Below are 6,929 nucleotides of genomic sequence, written 5' to 3'. Positions count from 1 at the left end.
TTATTAACACAATTTTCACTCATACTCTAACACCTAAGTATTTATTTTATTTTATTTTATATTTATTTTATTTATATATATATATATTAAAAATTTAGTCTTATTCTCTTGAATTCTAAAATTTAATTTCATGTATTTGAACCTATCAACTTGGTTCAATAGTCTCCTTCACAATAATTTCATTCAAATAATGTTCAAATATCAAAATTTCTCTTTTTATTCCAAAAATTCGCACATAAAAATACCCAAAAATTGCAAACTTGATTTCAAGCCTAGATTCATTATTCTATAGCCATAATAATTTATTTCTCATCTCAAATAATCATCTAAATATCAACAAATCAATTTATATTTTCAGATTTAACCAAAAATCTACCCATAGGGATCTAGGGATAAACTCAAATGCCTCAAATTCTAATTCTGTCAACAAAATAATACTCTAGAATATTTATTACACTACCAACAACCTCAACAACCAGATTTTCTCACCAAAAATTCATCCCTCTTTCAAACCTTAGGTTTTCTAAAATTTCAAAATCTACAGCTCAAGGGGAAAAACGATTAAGAAAAATGTTTAGAACACTTACCTAATCATAGAATATTTAAAATCTCATCTGAAATATCTTACTATGGAGCTTCACCTTCTAAATCAACTCCTCTAGTCACAGCATCGCTCGCTCTCTCGCTCGCTCTCTGTGTCGCGCAAGAAAGAATGAAAAAAAGAGAAGAGAAATGAAAAACGCAAGAGAAGTCTTTTAGTTTTAAAACAAAGAGTGGGTCTCACTTCCCACTACCTCTTTCTTCTTTCTTTTTTTTTTTATTATTATATAATATCAAACTTACACACATCGTAATTGCCGTTCCCCCCCTTTTTTAATATAATATTCCTTTTCCTTCTTCCTCCTTCATCCTTATTTATTATCTTTTTCTTTTTTTTTACCTTACACACACGTGTAGAGAAGGAAACAAAAGAAAGTGAGTGGGAAAAACGGTTTGTCTCTTTCTCTTTTTTTTTATCATATCAAACACACACACTCACAATAAATAGTCCCCATCCCCCTTTTTATTTTATTTTTTTATTTTACATATCCCTTTTCTCTTTTATTAATAATAATAATAATAATTCTATTTTTTAAAAAAATCATAACTTAAAATTTAGATTTATACTAAATTAAATCTAATAATAATCCCCTTACTAATTTGCTTACCTCTAAATATTTTTCAAAATTTTTATTAATTCAAATTAACTATTAAAATTTAAATTGGGATGTTACTCCATTTCCTATCTGCATGCCACACTCAAGGGACACAAGCACAGCCTTGCTCTATTTCTTTCTACAAAAACAAAGAAACTTTTTAGTTAGCACAAAAGAAGGATGTTACTTGGTTAGGAATACCACAATCAAAATGTGGCATACAGACATACTTATCAACTGAAGAAGGGATAGATTATAGGACAAAAGTCAGGAGGCTTGCACGAGAGGAAGCAACTGCTTGCTAGACAAGCGAAAGGGATGCTGCAGCTAGGGAAGCTGTTGAAGCAAGCTACTTTGTTTATGAGCGTTTTGGTCTATATGAGGATGATGATTTAAAGAAGATCACAATTACTGGCCTTTTTTACTGTAATCATTTTCCTTTTTTTTTCTTAATAAAATTGTCTTTTCTTCGAGAAAAAAAGGATGCCACAAGCTGCAGATTTGAGAGGGAAAAGGGGGAGAGAGAGAGGATGCCACAAGCTTGTGAGAGGATATCAGAGGAGAAAGAGGGGATAAAAATATAAAAAATAATATAGGGCTTATTGTAACATTCTAAGTTTTTTCATTAGTAAGTATCAGTATTTTTAAGGGTAATTTGATCAATTTAGATAAATTATTGATTTAGTGAGGGTTATGGGAGACTAATATGGTTTTTAGATCTTTAGACAGCCTTAAAAAAGGGCTAAGTCGATGTTCAAGTGGGCCATGATATGAAAGAAAGTTTAAGAATTTTGTGAGATTTTTTGCGCCATATGTCGCGGTGGGCGTGTCAATGTGCTGCAGCGTATGTGCAAAATCTGCACTTATCAGATGCAAAAAACAGATCAAAAATAGAAGGAAGAAAGAGGGATTACGAGAGAGCAATGGAGGAGAGCCTGTGGTCTGCTAGGGCATGATTCCTAGGCTACTTTAGAGGCATTTAGAACTTGAATCACCATTAGGTAAGTTACACATTCCCTTTTCTCCCTCTTTTATATGAAAATCTGGATTGGTGGGGCAATGGAGGCTTTAATTTCAGTTCCCTTAGGTTTAGATTGAACCCATTGATTTATTTAAGGTCTTGGGAAGTTAAATAAAGCCTCTAACCTATGTTTGAGTTTTGTAGTGATTGAAAATTTTTTGCAAGGGTTTGGACGAACCCTAAATATAATTTGAGAATTTTGAGACAATGTGGGATATTAGTTAGCGAATTTAGTGTGTTGGGATGTTTAATAGGATGGTTAGAGTGTTTGAGAATGGTTGATATTATTAGAAAAAGAATTTAGGTATTTTAGACACTTAAAACTTAAGAGAATTTAGAATTATCTGAAGTGATAATTGATGATTGTCACTTAATTGTATAGATTGAGCGTTGCTCGAGCTATATTATGCGTATAAAATGTGTGGAGCTAACGTTGAACCATGGTAATCCTTTTGTATGTGACAAAGGGTTGAGGTAACAGAATAATTTACACTGATTGATTATATTGCTTAACTGTTTGTAAGTAGATATATAGATTTGAACTTGAGATTTGATAACCTTGCATATTGTGAAATGTGGTTTTGTGTATGAAAATCTATTTTTGCAAATGATGAGTATGAGGAAAGTTATATACAAATGAGTTGAGAAATTTGAAATGTTTATGTGATATATATGTTAAGTGTAGGCATGATCATGTTAGGGGTGGGAGTTCACCTGTAGGAAGGAGTAGTGAAAGTTCATATAGCATGTATCTCCTTAATGTCTAGTGAGGTACGGTATTGGAGATTTTTTTCTTAGTATCCATGCGGGATACGACCTTAGAGAGTAACACTCCTTAGCATCAATGATGTAGTGTTAAAGTAACGACACCCCAATTTGTATGCAATAAGGGAAAATTGTAGTCCAAAAGTAGGATAGGTCACCTTTGGCTGGGTTATTCTACCACTGAAGGTGAGCTCGAATCATTGTGAATGTACACTTGGTTCAGGAGCCTATGGTTTCGATCAGGGTGATATGAAGGCTCGGATGGTAGAATAATCATGTTAGTGGTAAAAGATTTATACTGATGAAGAGAGTATGTGGTGATATGCTAAATGTATATGTTGAAGTTTTATAGTTTTACTCTCTTATGGTTGTGCATGTTAATTAATAGTAGTGAATTATTCTATTTCTAAAATGTTTATCTTATCCCATGGTTATATTTTACATGTAAGAGCTCCAATAGGGATAAGGGAAAGGAAGGGGAAATTGAAGAGTGAAGATCGTTGTAGTATAGCTCTTCCCTTTCTCTTTTGAGTTTGTAACAAATATTGTCATATATTGCTAAATTAGAAACATGACATTGTTTTGGATATCACTTGTATGAATTTGTGATAAGTGTGTGTATCTTGGTCCAAGATTGATATTATGGATTAAGTGCGCGCGCACATGTACTTGGCCAAGTTACACTTATATGTGATACATATTTTAAGTGTTTTGTGTGCCAAAATGATCAATTGATTTGTGCATTAAATTTATCTACCCCATTGTATTATTGTCAAATAGGGGTTTGATGGTCATTTTGAGCATGATTATTTAATTGTGTGATATGAATGAATTGTCTTATTATTTGTGGTCTATTTGAGGTGGTCAAAATGTCTTTGGGGCTAATGGTATTTAGTATTGTGAGTTGGACACCCTTGATGTGTGTTTTGAAGTGAAAACAAATCATTTTGAGTTCGAGTATCTATTTTTTAAATGGATGATTATTTGAGTGTAAAACTAGTATCATTAGCTAGAGGGCTCAAAGAGCTTCGTGTAGACACTTGAATCACTCAAATCGAATATCGGATGGCGAAATGGCACATTCTGAAAGTTCAAAGGGATGTCATGACAGCAATCTGCTATCATGACAGTGGGTGTGCGCCACGGTGCAAGAGATCTTCAAGGGATTTGTCCCTCTATGCCATTCGGCGCGGCTTGTGCCGTAGTAGACGGAGCAGAATTTGTAGAAGAATGGCCTTTTTTAGCCTAATTTTCCCATGCTTCTATATTTATTCTTAATTGATTTTTAACCATGGTTTGAGCTCAAATAATATTCTAAAAGGGGTTTTCTTAGGATTCTAATGTTTTAAACTAATTATCTTTAAGCCCTTGATTGTGGTAACTCCTTTATGGGATTTTATTTAATCCTAATTTATCACAACAGTATGTGAGTGTTATCCTGATAATGTCAAGGTGGACATTTCACCTATAAATAATATTTTATAATAAAAAATATTTAAAAAATTCAAAACTAGGCCCCATTAATAGAAACATTGATGAGAGAAATAGTAAGGTGATTAAAAAAAATCTTTGAGGTTGAAGGATATAAATAACCTATAGTTGAGTTTATGGTCATTTATGACTTTTCATGTATACTTCAGAGACAAAATTGACATTTAACCCTTTATAAATTCTTGTTTAGATGATATAAAAAATTTTAAATTATAATATTAAAATTCTTTATTTGGATCTTAAGTAAAATTGTAAATTTTTAATTCTATGTTTGAATTTAAGAGCAATTCAAACAACGACTGCAGTTAGAACAATTGACTTTCACCTAGACCAAACCCTTAGCACTAACTAGAATTGAACAATAGACTTCTACCAGGACCGTACCATGGGCAACGATTAAGACCGAATTGCTAGCACTGACTAAGACGAGATTGCTGGGATCAAGTGAGATTGGATTGCCTGCAACAACAATCCTAGTAGAAGTTTGCCATTCAATCTCGATGGAAGTTTGCTGTCTAGTCCTAATGGGCGCTAGCAATTGAGTCTCGATTAGCGCTAACGATTTGGTTCTAATGAAAGTTGGCTGTCAGGTGTCAATCATTGCCTATACTTTGGTCCCAGTCGATGTCAACAACTCAATCTCGATGGAAGTTGATTGCCTGATCCCTGTACTCCGATTACAAAGTGATTGAAGTAAAATTTGAATTGATAAGGGTTAAAAAATGATTTCAAATTATGAAAAAATTGATTTTGAATTTAAATTTAAACTTAGATCAAATCCATATATTTTTAATTAAATTACCTAAACAATGGATTCAGTACAAATACAAATTCATATACACCTAAATATAGTATTAATGAAGTCTCAGCCAAATGTTTTAGCTCGATGATAGTTAAGGACATTCATTCTCTACTCACAAATTTCAATGAAATTTGCACATAATTCTTGAAAACAATCGTTATACAGGCAGATGCGTGTCTTCCATCTTTTTACTTCTTTTAGTTTCTACTTGGACGCGTGTCTTTTGCTTTTTTATTTGAACTACTTGTCATTTTATTTAAAAAAAATTCTTTACGTCTCCTAATTTAATTTGCTTTAGAAGATCACTCCATGAATTGAAAGCCAATTAGATTGATGTGTGCAAGTACAATTGATTATAACTTGCCTTTAGGTGATAGTTTTTCTGTCGTCATGTTTTTAAAATGACGAATAAACTCACAAGTTAATTATAACTTTAGGTTAATAATTACATTTGTTTGGTGTCTGCTTTACTCTAGAAAATAGTGAGATTTTGGCTTTACACAAATCATGTTGGCGAATATATGTTATACTAATAATTAAACTTTTGTCGCACCAGATTCCGAACGTCAATTCTATATTATTATTATTATTTAATAACATGGAAAGCAATGAATTTCTATTTGACAAAGTGAGAAAAACTTAACTTTTTGGATGCCAAAAATAACTCAGTTTAGTGAATTCATGAAGTGTTGTTATATTATGTCGCTATTTTTGTATCACAGAGGTTGAAAATGTTATTTAAATTAGAACGATTATTATTTAAAAGATTAAATTGACATATTTTAGTTGTAGAAGATTGAAATGATACAAAAATATCATGATAACATGTGCCACAATTGTTACCTTTGTTCTTCTAACAAAGGAGGATGCAGGTTTAAATTCTAGAATGGCGTGGAGAGAGCGCGTGTTTCATTTATTTTATTTTATTTTCTTTCTTTCTTTCTTTGTTTTTTTTTTTTTAGAAAAAGGAATGTAAACATAGGTAAGTATAGTTACAATGATTAAATTAACCCCTAATAAAAAAAATTATTCCCTCCATTTTAAATTATAAGACACTTTTAAATAAAATCTCACATACTAATAAAACTTATTAAATATACTTTGAAATCTTACTTTTTTAAGACAAAGATATAAATTTTTAAAAATACCTTTTATTTAATACTCTATTGATAAAATAATATTAAAGAGAAAGAAAAAATAGGAAGGGTAATATTAAAAAAGTATTATTAATAAAATTTTATTTTTATTAAAATATTTTATATTTTAAAATGTTAAAAATATTTTATAATTTAAAATAGAGAGAGTAACATTTAACCAATAATTAACATCTTTTAAACGAAATGCTACCTCCAAATCAGTGCTTTTAAAAAATGCATTGGATCAGATGATTTGATTGGTTGGGCCAATGGTCAAATGGGAATGATGGCCTGATTTTCTTTCAAAAAGTCATTTAAAGGATTGAGCTGAGTTAAACTAAGGATCATTGTTGGAGAGGACCGATCTGATTTTTTTAAGAAAAATGAATCTAAATTCAAAATAAAAGAATAACGATGGGCAGGTTGAACTTGAAACAAAACTTATAAATCCTCAATAATATATATTTTTAATAATTCTTTCCTTCACATTTTTTAACAACTTCATATTTATACTGTTA

Source organism: Prosopis cineraria, unplaced genomic scaffold (genome assembly GCF_029017545.1).
Source record: "Prosopis cineraria cultivar Desert tree isolate PC_DT_omini unplaced genomic scaffold, ASM2901754v1 PC3, whole genome shotgun sequence".
NCBI lineage: Eukaryota > Viridiplantae > Streptophyta > Magnoliopsida > Fabales > Fabaceae > Prosopis > Prosopis cineraria.
The sequence above is the reverse complement of the archived record's forward strand: the minus strand, read 5'-3'. Positions refer to the sequence as shown.